Consider the following 13,173-nt stretch of genomic DNA (forward strand, 5'->3'; position numbering starts at 1 on the left):
ATGGGATTAAAGGCGTGCGCCACCACCGCCCGGCAGGCTATAAGATTCTTATCCTAGCTGCCTGGAAGTCAGTATTCTGCTAGCAGCTTTCAGGTAAAGATGTAGAACTATCAGCTTCTCCTAAATCATGCCTGCCTGGATACTGTCATGTCCCTGCCTTGAGGATAATGGACGGAATCTCTGAACCTGTAAACCAGCCCCAATTAAATGTCGTAATTTATAAGACTTGCTTTGGTCATGGTATCTGTTCACTCATGGTTTCTGTTCACAACAGTAAAAACCTAAGACAGAAGTTGGTACCAGAGAATGGGGTATTGCTGTAACAGGCCTGACCATGGTTTTGTTTGGAAGAATGTGGGTTTGGGGACTTTAGATTTGGAAAGCAGTGGAATGCTTTAAATGGACTATCCTAGTAGGAATATGGAAGACTTTGTTACTGAGAGTGATTTGAATGGTGCAGACCTGGCCCAAGAGGTTTCAGTGGAGAATTTCAGTATGTGGCCTAGAGTCTGTTTTTGTGGTATCTTTGTGAAGAATGTGACTACATCTTGCCCTTGTCTGAAGAGTCTGCCTGAGGATAAGGTGAAGAGACTTAATTGCATTGACAAAGGAAGTCTTAGAATCGCCCATTGTTGTTCTCTGGTTAAGTCTCATGAAGAGCATTTTAAACAAACATAGCAAGCTGAGAAAGGAAAAATATAATATATATATAATATTTATATTATATATATATTATATTTATATAATATATATGGTATATTAAAATATATGGTATATTAAAGGGTATATAAAATATATTAAGGGGGGCACCTGGAAGTTGAAGGGAGCTGAATCCTGTGTTCAAGGATATTAAATTGAATTTAGGGAGTAGTAACCTTGTGGCAATATCCCACCCAGCTAAATTTAGGTCCAAACGTAGTAGTACACACCTTTAATCCCAGGAGGCAATGACTAGCAGATCTCTGAGTTCAAGGCCAGCCTAGAACAGAGCAAGTTCTAGGTAAAGAAAAACTTAAATCCAGGTTTGTTGAACCACACCTTTAACCCCAGTGCTTAGGAGACAGGCATGCAGATCTCTGAGTTCAAAGTCAGTCAACAGAACAAGTTCCAGGACAGCCAAGCTTAGACAATGAAGGAATTGGAAAACAGAAAGCTGGTGATAATGTGATAGAACAAGCGCTGTTACCCATCCAAGCAAGCAGCAGAACATGGCAGCCTTGGCCAGGTGGCTCTGGCTTTAGAGTCCAGAATTAAAGGGACTACTGGAAATTTTGATGCTGGTTAGTTGAAGCTAAGAAATTAGTGGTGATTAAAAAGAGACCAGCGTCACTAAAGTGAAATCTTGGTAGTGTTTTCTGAGAGCACAAAGAAGCTGTGTTCCAGAGATAGCCAAGGTTGTACCTTGTGCTGCAGCTATACTTTGTAATTTGTAAGAGTCAGCCAGGTGGTACTAGTTTTGAAAGCATGCAGGCATCATAAAGAACAGCTGAGGCTTGACACTATGAGAGGCCATGGAAGGCCATTGGTGAAGGGGCAGCCCCAGTTGCTATTGACAGCCCAGGACTGAAGGGGTCATGCAAAGGATTTGAGGTTTGGCACCATGAAGAGACCCTATAAGAGGCTATTGGTGAAGCCTAGATTCAGTGTTAAGACCCCAGCATATTGGAGATGCCAGTACCATGGGATGATCACCAAGAACAGCAGTGGCAGTGGGTCAACCTGAGCTTAGAGTGCTACAGAGGACAGAGTTGGAGAAGTGATGCTAGCCCTTTGGAGGGGCCCAGAAAAAAGATCATGTGTGGATTCCAGACATTGAAACAAGAAGCTGTAACACTGAAGTTGCCTTGGAGACCCCAAGTTGTTCGACATGCCAGAGCTGTGGCCTATCTGCTGAGAAAAGATGCTAACAGGGAGAGGAACCAGCCTAGGCGAAAGAAGTTTGCTGCAGTCAACAAAGATGAAAAAGAGGAACTGGAGATCTGAAGACCGCTTTGACATCAGGCATAGAGATACAGAGCAGGTTTCCTTTCTTGCTTACAGTTAAGTGATTGGATGAATCTCAAAAGAGACCTTGAACTTTGGACTTTTAACATTGTTGAGACTGCTATAGACTATGGGGACTTTTGAAGTTGGACTAAATGTATTTTTTCGTTATTCTATGTTTAGGTATGGCTCCCATAACTCATGTTTAAACAAGCCTACAAGGACCAGGGAGTGGAATGTGATTGGTTGCATATGCTCAGCCCAGGGAGTGACACTATTAGAAGGTGTGGCCCTGTTGTAGTAGGTGTGTCACTGTGAGTATGGAATATAAGACTCTCATCCTAGCTGCCTGGAAGTCAAGTCAGTATTCTGCTAGCAGCTTTCAGTTGAGGACATAGAACTCTCAGCTCCTCCTGCATCATGCCTTCCTGGATGCTGCCATTACTACCTTGAGAATAATGGACTAAACCTCTAAACTTGTAAGCCAACCCCAATTAAATGTTGTAATTATAAGACTTGCCTTGGTCATGGTGTCTGTTCACAACAGTAAAACCCTAAGACACCCTGTCTCAAATAAATAAGTAAATAAATAGATGGATAAATAAATATATAATATATAAAACACACATATACACTCTCAGACAGGACATGGTGTTTGAGACCAGCTTGGTCTACATAACAAGTTCCAGGACAACCAAGATTACATAGAGAAAACTTGTCTCAAAAAAATAAAATAAAATAAGAGACAAGGTCTCATAACTCAAGCTGACTTTGACTATGTACCCAAAGCTAGCCCTAATTATCTACCCTTCCCTCCCAAATACTGGGATTACTACCATGCACAACCATGCTTGCTTGGTGGGTTGTGTGTATACATGAATGTGGAAGCCAGAATACAACTTTTAGTGTCTGCCTCAGTTGTTCTTCACCTTACTTTTCATTATTATTTTATGTGAATGGTAATTTGCCTGGCTGTATGTCTGTGCCTGGTGCCTGTAGAAGCCAGAAGAGAGCATTGATCTTCTGGAGCTAGACTTACAAACATTTTTTTAACCATCATGTGGGAGGTGTGAATAGAATCCACTTGTAGAACAGTCAGTGCTCTTAACCACAAAGCCATCCCTCCAGGCCCTTCACTTCCTTTTTTTTTTTTCTGAGGCAGAGTCTCACCAAACCTGAAGTTCACCAGTCCAACTAGACTGGCTGACTAGGAAGCTCCAGAGACTTCTTGTTTCTAGCCCACTCCAACACTGGGATTACAGATGAGTGCTGCCATGCCCAACACTTTTGCCCAAGTTCTGAGATCCAAACTCAGGTCTTCACATTTGCTTGGCAAGTACTTAGCCATCTCCCCAAGCTTTGTTTGCATGTTTGCTTAAAAAACAAAAAACAAACAAACAAACAAACAAACAAAAACAAGGTGTTTTAGGAATGGAGAAATGGCTCAGAGGTTAAAAACAGTGATCTTGCAAAGGAACCATGTTTGGTTCCCAGCACCCACATGGTGGCTCATAACCATGCATTTCCAGTTCCAGGAGATTTGGTGCCGTCTTCTGACCTCCACAGGCACTGGTCATGTACATGGTACGGACGTACATGTATGATGTATGGACAAAACACCCATACACAGTATTAACTAATATCCCTTTAAAAGGTCTTGCTATATAGCCTGATCTGTCCTGAAACTGGAGACAATCTTACCTTGCAGTGCTAGGATTCTATGTATATCCTGTTTAATTCAAAGAGAGGCATGAGTTTTTTTGTTCTCATCATTATTATTCTAGGTTTTATTGTTGTGTTTTCTGAGACAGGGTTTCACTATGTAGCTTTGGCTGTCCTAGAACTCACTATGTAGAACAGGCTAGCCTTGAACTCACAGAGATAAGTGTTAAGATTAAAGGTGTTCTGAGGGCTAAATTTATTTTTTTTAAGTTTAAATTACTATGCTTAAGAAATCTATAAAATGAGAGCCGGGAGTGATGGCGCACGCCTTTAATCCCAGCATTCTGGAGGCAGAGGCAGGTGGATTTCTGAGTAAGAGGCCAGCCTGGTCTACAAAGTGAGTTCCAGGACAGCCAGGGATACACAGAGAAACCCTGTCTCGAAAAAAAAATCTATAAAAAAAAAAAAAAGAAATCTATAAAATGGGTTGGAGAGATGGCTCCAAAGTTAAGAGCACTGACTGCTCTTCTAGAGGTTCTGAGTTTGATTCCCAACAAATGGTGACTGGGTAGCTCACAACCATCTATAATGGGATCCGATGCCCTCTTCTGGTGTGTCTGGAAAGAACAATGGTATACTAATACACATAAAATAAATAAATAATAAATCTAAAAACAAAAAAGTATATATAAAACAAAAATACTTCTAACCTGTAAGTCCCACTTGCCCAAGGATATCCTCTAAGCCCTGCTTGGCCCAAGGATAGATAACTTAGTGGAATGTTGTTCACATAAAATAATAAGCCATGTGTTTTCATTTCTGTAAACAAGGTTGGTTGTTCCAGCTGCACAGGATGTAGTTGATCACCTGTAGGTGTGAGGTATGTAAGCAGGAAGGTACATCGGGATATATGCTTACCCCCAAGGGACAAAGGTGTAAAGTGCATAACCTCGTGGGGATTGCCTTTATAAGCAGCAGACTAATGTATTTCACTGTGTACACTAGGCTGCCTTGAACTCACAGAGATCTGCCTGCCTCTGCCTAAATGCTAGGACTAAAGCTATTCTGAGGTACATTCTCTGGGAATCCCAAGTGTAGTGGTGAAGCGTTAATGCGCTTTGAACTCCCTCACAGCAGGTGATTGTGCTCCTAGCCACCCACTGGAGTTGTCTGGATTCTTGAATAAAAAAACACACATGGGCTGGCACCCAGGCTGGCAAGATGGCTCAGTGGGTGAGAACACTGACTGCTCTTTCAAAGGTCCTGAGTTTAAATCCCAGCAACCACATGGTGGCTCACAACCACCCATAATGAGATCTGACATGCTCTTCTGGTGTGTCTGAAGACAGCTACAGTGTACCGATGTATAATAATAAATCAATCTTTGGACCAGAGCAAGCAGGGACTGAGCAAGCAGAGTTGACCAGAGTGAGCCAGAGGTCCTAAAATTAAGTTCCCAACAAACTCATGAAGGCTCACAACCATCTGTACAGCTACAGTGTACTCCCATACATAAAATAAATAAGTAAATCTTAACACACACACACACACACACACACACACACACACACACACACACACAGAGATCAGCTTAATTTTGATATGTCTTGAATAACTCAATGGCTAGCCAATGGCTGGGCACTTCCAAACCTCCAAACCACTTCCCCAGGTTCTTACATGTCTGCAGGCTCTTAATTCTGATCTTTCTGCTTCCCTGCCATGGCATGGTCTGTCCTATGCCCTCTCATGGCGGAATCCCCCTTCTTCTCCACTGTGTTTCTTGCCTGGGAATCCTAAAAGTCCTGCCTCTTTCTCCCTGCCCATCCATTGGCCGTTGGCTCTTCATTGATCAATCAAAAACCAATTGGGAACACAGACACTCAGCATCTGGACATGCAGATGCCCATGTGATTTGGGGAGCCAAATTAAGACAAAGCATTAGAACCAATCCCCAACACCCATGTCCACTGTACTGGTCAGTATTTAATAAAGTGTGCTTCAAAATTGGCTCTAAAATTTGTAGTGATCTTATTCTCACCTGGTAGAGACATTTTCTGGAGGCTCCAGGGAGACCAAACCACCCACCCAAGTTCTAAAGCTGGGCTTTCACTCAGGGATGCTGGGGCCAAAGGCCCATCTCAGGAGGCATACATCGAGAGACACTGCAAGACTCCACAGCATGTCAGTGCTGCAGACTACCAGAGTAAACTGTAGTGCTGAGGAAAGCAGCCAGTATCCACAGCCCCCACCCCCACACCCCGTAAGTTACATCTGGTCCTGTTTGTGGGACCCTGATCGAAAGCACACAGCCCTAATAATTTCCTGTCCATGGCACAAAGCATGATGTTGCCCATCTGTCTGCTTCTGGTTATTTGGAAAGTTTTTCTGTTTTGTGTGTGTAGATGAGTCTGTGTTTTCCGGTGTGTTCCTAAGTTTTGTTGCAAACATGGGAGCTGAGAAGGATATGGGTCAGGCTCAATGGATTGAATGAACAATGGTGGCCACTGCATGTTTTGTTTATGACTGGTCTCCTCTGAGCATGTGACCTTTCTGTGTTTTGTTTTTATTGGTTTTGATTTTGCTCTCTCTGCCACTCCTAGCTGCCAGCTGTCACTGCTAACACTACCTGCCATGACTGCTTTGATGGCCACGGCTCAGAATTTGTCTCTGAGCTTTCTGGCCATTGGATTTAGTTTAGCAGGGATCCAAACATCTTTTGTGTGTGGATGCTTTTAAAGTTGTTTTTTACCAGGCATTGTCAACCATATACCTTTAAACCCAGCACTCATTAGCAAAGGCAGGTGGATCTCTGTGATTTCCTGGCCAGCCTGGTCTACAGAGTGAGCCCCAGGACAACCAGGGCTTGCACAAAGAAACCCTATCTCAAAAAGCAAACAAACAAAACCAACAGCAAAACAATTAAAGTTTTTTTAAAGATTTTTATTTATGTATTTATGTATTTATTTATTTATTTTCAAGACAGGGTTTCTCTGTGTAGCTCTGGCTGTCCTGGAACTAACTTTGTAGACCAGGCTAGCCTCAAACTCAGAAATCTGCCGCCAAGTGCTGAGATTAAAGGCGTGTGCCACCACACCCGGTTTACATCGGTAATCTTCAGAAACCAAGTGGTGTGATACCATTTCGAGATATAAGCAACATGTGGCTTGCTGCAGCTTTTTTTTTTTTTTTTTTTCGAGACAGGGTTTCTCTGTATAGCNCNGGCTGTCCTNGAACGCACTTTGTAGACCAGGCTGGCCTCGAACTCAGAAATCTGCCTGCCTCTGCCTCCTGAGTGCTGGGATTAAAGGCGTGTGCCACCACATCCGGCTGAGAGCTGTTTTCTAAAAGAGCTGTAACATCTAAATCTTCTGAGGAGATCTTCTCCCCCACCTGGCATTCACTGCTGTATGGAATCCTGCTGACCCACCCATTCCAGACTTCAATTCATCCTTTTCTGCCCAGTGTGCATTGGGGCCTGGATACCCCAAGGGTAGAAACAGTCCTCAGAACTCAGCTCTGTTCCATCCTTCCCCACCTGGTAGTGCAGCAGGGCCGGGACATCCCAGGGGCCTGGGCACTCAAAAGGAAGATGTGGACCCCAGAACGTGTCTCCTGGACACCCCAAGGGAAGAAGCAAAAAACAGAACCACACAAGATTTATGAAAGATAGGATCTTGCAGCTAAGCTTGTTTAGTAAGATACTAAAGCTGGCCGGGCGTGGTGGTGCACGCCTTTAATCCCAGCACTCTGGAGGCAGGGGCAGGCGGATTTCTGAGTTCTAGGCCAGCCTGGTCTACAAAGTGAGTTCTAGAATACCCAGGACTTCACAGAGAAACCCTGTTCCGAAAAAAACAAAAAAACAAATAAACAAACAAACAAAAAAAAAGACACTAAAGCTGCGCCTCTATGTGTTCATGTACAAAAATGCACCTCCTGCTGGTGGCAGAAAGGGTTTGCCAGCCCAAGGGCATCTTGGCAATTGAGAGCCGACAAATAGTCACAGCACACAACACATCTCGAACAAGAGATTTTTTTGGGGGGAGAAACACAGAATGGGGGCTGCTTCTGAGGAAAAAAAACACACACACACAGAAAAAAGCAGCCAGCTTGGTGGAGAGGACAGACTTTGTAGGATTTTTGGAACATGCAAAGTGAGCTAGTAGAGTATGCTCAATGAACTAGTGGATACACACAGCACAGCCATGCTGGAAGTATGGCTTGGCTGTTGATCTGAACCACAGAAGTGGGGATTTTCAAGTCCCGGGTGTGGGAACAGGACAGGGGCAGGGTGATTTTTTTTTTTAAACTGGCCTGTTATCCTACATTTGGATCCACTATTGATAACCACTCTGGGGGTCAAAAGATGGGCATTGTTTATTCTTAGACTACTTCTTGCTGTTTGGGGACATCAAAGTCCTTGAGTCAAGCTTACTCATCACTATCAGGGCATAACTAGGGGAGCATAGGCTTCTAGTTCTGCAGCAAGGAGCTAGCCGATAATCCTAAAAAACAAGTGATTAAAAGTCTGGTTAGAAATCTTTAAATTTGTTGTTGTTTAAAAAAAAAAAAGTCTAGCTGGGCAGTAGTGGCACAGGCCTTTAATCCTAGCCCTTGGGAGGCAGAGACAGGCAGATTTCTGAGTTCGAGGCCAGCATGGTCTACAGAGTGAGTTCCAGGACAGCCAGAGCTATACAGAGAAACCCTGTCTCGAAAAACCAAAAAAAAAAAAAAAAAAAAAAAAAGAAAAAAAAGAAAAGAAACCAGACCTCCACAGGAAGGCTAGAATCCATCCTTGGTGGGTGAGACTGAGAGTGACTGGATGACTGGAGTAGAGGTTTTCTGTCTAGAGCAGTGGCTTTGTGAGCTGGAGTAATAGCCCCAGGTAAGTAATCTGAGGGGTGGATAGCTGGGCCTTAGAGAGTGACCCTATATCCCTGGCCAGACAGGAAGTTTAGAAGAGTAGAGATGTCAGCTTGGCTAATTTGTAGGGATGGACAACAGAGAAGAAAATCACCTATGAAGTGTATAAGTTCAGATTTCAGAAGAGACAAAGAGTGTGAATCAGAGGCCAAAGCCTGGCTAAATAAATGTGGACTGTCCCTGACCCCCTGGAGCAGAAGTGCGTGTAGGTCAGTCCAAAGTAGAGGCACAGATATTTTGTGATTGTGAGAGAAACGGAATGGAAAAGAAAGCATACGTTATGATGCACTATAAAAGGACCAGGAGAGTAAAGTTGCCCGGCTCCCCGAGGGCTGTATAATATGATTTAAAGCTTTATTTTGATACTGAAAAAGTTTCAGTTCAGAAAGTGTTATTTTTTGTTTTTTTGTTTTTTGTTTTGTTTTGTTTTTTGTTTTTTGAGACAGGGTTTCTCTGTGCAGTCCTGGCTGTCCTGGAACTCACTCTGTAGACCAGGCTGGCCTCAAACTCAGAAACCCGTCTGCCTCTGCCTCCCAAGTGCTGGGATTACAGGCATGTGCCACCACTGCCCGGCCAGAAAGTGTTATTTTTTAAGGTTCAAACTTAACAGAGATAATGCTGCAAATCCTAATCTTACAAAAGCTACTAACTTATTTTAAACTGTTAAAAAAATTAACAGTTTTTTTTTGGGGGGGAGTGGGAGTCCCCAACATACTGGACTTCTGCAGAATGAAACAGTCTTTGCTTTTACATAACAAAACATAATTAAGATGTGTAAGTTAATGATCAGTCACCTTCTAAAGATCAACTTCTTTAGTGGTCTCAGAAATACTCTGGTAGCTATGCTGCTAAGCTCAAATGTAATTTATTTTACAATGATACACTTTATTTAGCCTTTTGTACGTGTGTTTGAGAATAAAGCTAGTAACTAAAAACAAAGTTTTAAAAAATAATAGATTATGGTCCTCAAACTCTTCAGAGATCTTCTGAATATGACATTTAAAGTGTTTATTGAAAAAAGCTTCCAGTGACAGATAGAAATACCAACTTCTAAAGGAAACTCAAAAGTCTCCAAAGAAGACTTTGGGGCACACTAATCCCTGGAGAAAGAAAATACCCACTACCTCACCTGCCACCAGGACCCCACCCAAACTGTGGACAAGCAGGGTACTAGAGAGTTGATTGCCTCATTTTGCCTATACAAGGAAGGCCAGTCCCCTAAGTTCTTTCTACACAGGAAAGTCTCAGATGTTCTGGGCCTTGAGGCCAAAGACTAACACTATCCTGGGACCTCTGCCCCCATCAAAGCTATTGAGACGACAGGAACCTGAGATCACTGTCTAGGTCGTGGGTAAGTCTCTGTCTTTTAGTTGACTCATAGGCCATTTGGATTATATTTCCTGCTATCATGTATCCTTCTTAGATCTCTGATGGTGTTGAAGGCTAGGCCAACTACCCACTTGTCGCTTTAATAGCAGCAGGACAACCTGCTTCTTCCCCGGAGCTTCAGCTACCTTGTTTGTTCACCTCACATGTAAAAATCAGGCCTTGCTTCTTCTAGAGCTACTTGGGTCTCCTGATGAAAAAGGCAGATGGGTTTGTCTTGCTAATAGGCTTCATATTAAAGAATAAACAGGTTTCAGATGGTCTCGAAGTTTCTGCTGCTGTGAAGAGACACCATGGCCGTGGCAACTGTAATAACACTTGCTAGGAAAACATTTCATTGGGGGTGGCCTACAGTTTCAGAGTCCATTATTGTCATGGCAGGAAACATGGTGGTATTCAGTCAGTCATGGTGTAGAAGAAGCTGAGAGTTCTACTTCTGGATTGACAGACAACAGCAGGAGGAGGCTGCCCTCTAGGCTGAGCCTGAACATAGGAGACTTCAGAGCCTGACTCCACAGTGACCCACTTCTTCCAACAAGGCCACACCTCCTAACAGTGCCACTCTCTATGGGACAAGCATTCAAACACATGAGTCTATGGGAGCCATTCCTATTCAAGCCACCACACAGTTCTAACATTTTATGAACTTGCTTTGCAATGAGTGCTTTCAGTAAGCAATCTCTTGTGTCTCTTGGTAAATGATTGGAAATGATTGTGGAAATCACAAGCCCACATGAAACAGAATGCAGAAGCTTTCAATGTTTTTAATATATTATTTGTATGTATGTAAAGTTTGACGTGAGTGCACGGCAAGAACTTTTACCTGATGATCCATCTTGTCAGCACAAAGCTGAGACTTTAAGGAGTTGCCATCCTAAAGAGCAAGAGGTGTGGTGGGAGAGCAAGAGGTGTGGTGGGCATCATTGCTGCAGCGAATTTTCCATCATATTGTGAAGCTGGAGACTGTGAACTATTTCTGCTGGTGATTCTCTTTACTGTAAACAATACTTGTTTTTGTTTTGTTTTGTTTTGTTTTCTAGACAGGGTTTCTCTGTGTAGCCCTGGCTGTCCTGGAACTCACTCTGTAGACCAGGCTGGCCTCGAACTCAGAAATCTGACTGCCTCTGCCTCCCAAGTGCTGGGTTTAAAGGCATGTGCCACCACTGTCCAGTTACCACATACTTGTTTTTAAACAAGTGTAAAGCATACACCTTTAATCCAAAAGCTAAATAAAGTCAACCCTAGGTCAAGAAGTGTACCAAGTACTCAGGGAGTGAACATAAGTCACAGAAAGGAGGGGTTTTGAGTAGAAAGGTATTTAAGATTGTGCAATGAGAAGAACAGGTATTTTTCCCTTCTGGGACATTGGTGGAGTAGGAGGCTCAGCTTGTTGCTTTCCAGCCTCTCTGAGCTACCAGGCTTTATTACCACAGTGTCTGGCTTCTGACTCTGCCTTTGGAATTTCGTTTTTTAAAACATTTTGGCACTTCAACTTGTGGCAAGAACCTGTGGACTGAGAGATCACTCCAGCTGTAGACAAACCGAGAAGCTATCAGATTTGGTAAGTTATCAAAAGTCCTCAAGGAGAGAGTGAAGAATGGGAAGTACCAGTCTAGAAAGCTTTAGGACCCCGTATAGAGCTACTCTAGATGGCCTGAACATAGAAACAGAAAATGAAAAGCTAAATGATTTAACTGATATTGGCTCAATACAGACTACAATTATCACCATTTATGGGGACGTGATTTGTTGCAGCAGTGGAAAACATAGATTAACATTCCTCCAATCTCAGAAACAAGCCATAAATAATGCTCCTGAGAAAAATATTAAAACGTCTCATCAAGAACAGTCACAGGGACTGGAGAGATGGCTCCGTGGTTAAGAGCACTGACTGCTCTTCCGAAGGTCCTGAGTTCAAATCCCTGAGTTAACTTGCTTTTTGTTAATGAAATCACAAAGAAATCAGTATTAGTGCTTTTGGAATACTAATAAAGAAGAATGAGTAGGCATGGTGGTACAGACCTCTAATCCCAGTGATTTGGAGATGGAGGCAGGAGGATTCTCACAAACTAGAGGCCAGCTAGAGCTGCAGAGTAGGCTCTTAAAAAGAAAAAAAAAAGAATCCAGTTGTAATGGTTCAATCTTGTAATCCCAACACTTGGGAGGTAGAAACAGGATGATTACTGTGAATTTAAGGTCAATCTGGTGTCCTTATTGAGTCCCAGACCAGTCAGGAACAAATAGATGTAGCTCACTGGTGGAGCATGGTGATCCCAGTACCATAAAGCAAGAACAGAACTCCCAAGGTGTGACTTGGCTACCGCTGAGATACTGCTTGTAAAGATACAAACACCACGATATGTTGTTTTTAAAACTAAAATCTAAATGTTTGATTTTATGAAATGAAGGAAGACTCAGGAACCAGAGGTGTGGTGAAAGCCTGCTCACACAGATTAAAGGTATGAACCACCTCCACTTTGTTCACTGTAACTCTCTGGAATCTAGAAATCACCTAGCTTAGAGAGATCTGCTGGCATTGAAGGCATGGGCTCTCACTACCTTGTTCAAATAGTTTATCTTAGCTCCTAATCGCTCCAAATCTTAAAGATTTAGAAAAAAAATTTGAACCATAGTATCCCTTTGAATTTACTTAAAACATTTTAAATCTCTTACCTGTGCCTTTAATACTAAACAACAACAAAAAAAACTCCTTTTTTTTTATAAAGATTTATTTATTTATTATATGTGAGTATACTGTAGCTGTCTTCAGACACTCTGGAAGAGGGCATTAGATCTTGTTATGGATGGTTGTGAACCACCATGTGGTTGCTGGGATTTGAACTCAGGACCTTCAGAAGAGCAGTCAGTGCTCTTAACCGCTGAGCCATCTCACCAGCCCCATTTTTTTTAAAGAATTATTTATTTATTTATTTATTTATTTATTTATTTATTATATGTAAGTACACTGTAGCTGTCTTCAGACACTCCAGAAGAGGGCATCAGATCTTGTTAAGGATGGTTGTGAGCCACCATGTGGTTGCTGGGATTTGAACTCCGCATCTTTGGAAGAGAAGTTGGGTGCTCTTACCCGCTGAGCCATCTCACCAGCCCAAAACCTCTTTTTTATTTAAGAAGAAAACTCAAAAGCTAATGTTCGACAGGTTTGTCAGTTAACCATTTTAAAGGTAGGGCATTTGGTACCTTTGAAAGACCAACACACAT

Source organism: Mus pahari, chromosome 10, assembly GCF_900095145.1.
Source record: "Mus pahari chromosome 10, PAHARI_EIJ_v1.1, whole genome shotgun sequence".
Classification (NCBI taxonomy): Eukaryota; Metazoa; Chordata; class Mammalia; order Rodentia; family Muridae; genus Mus; species Mus pahari.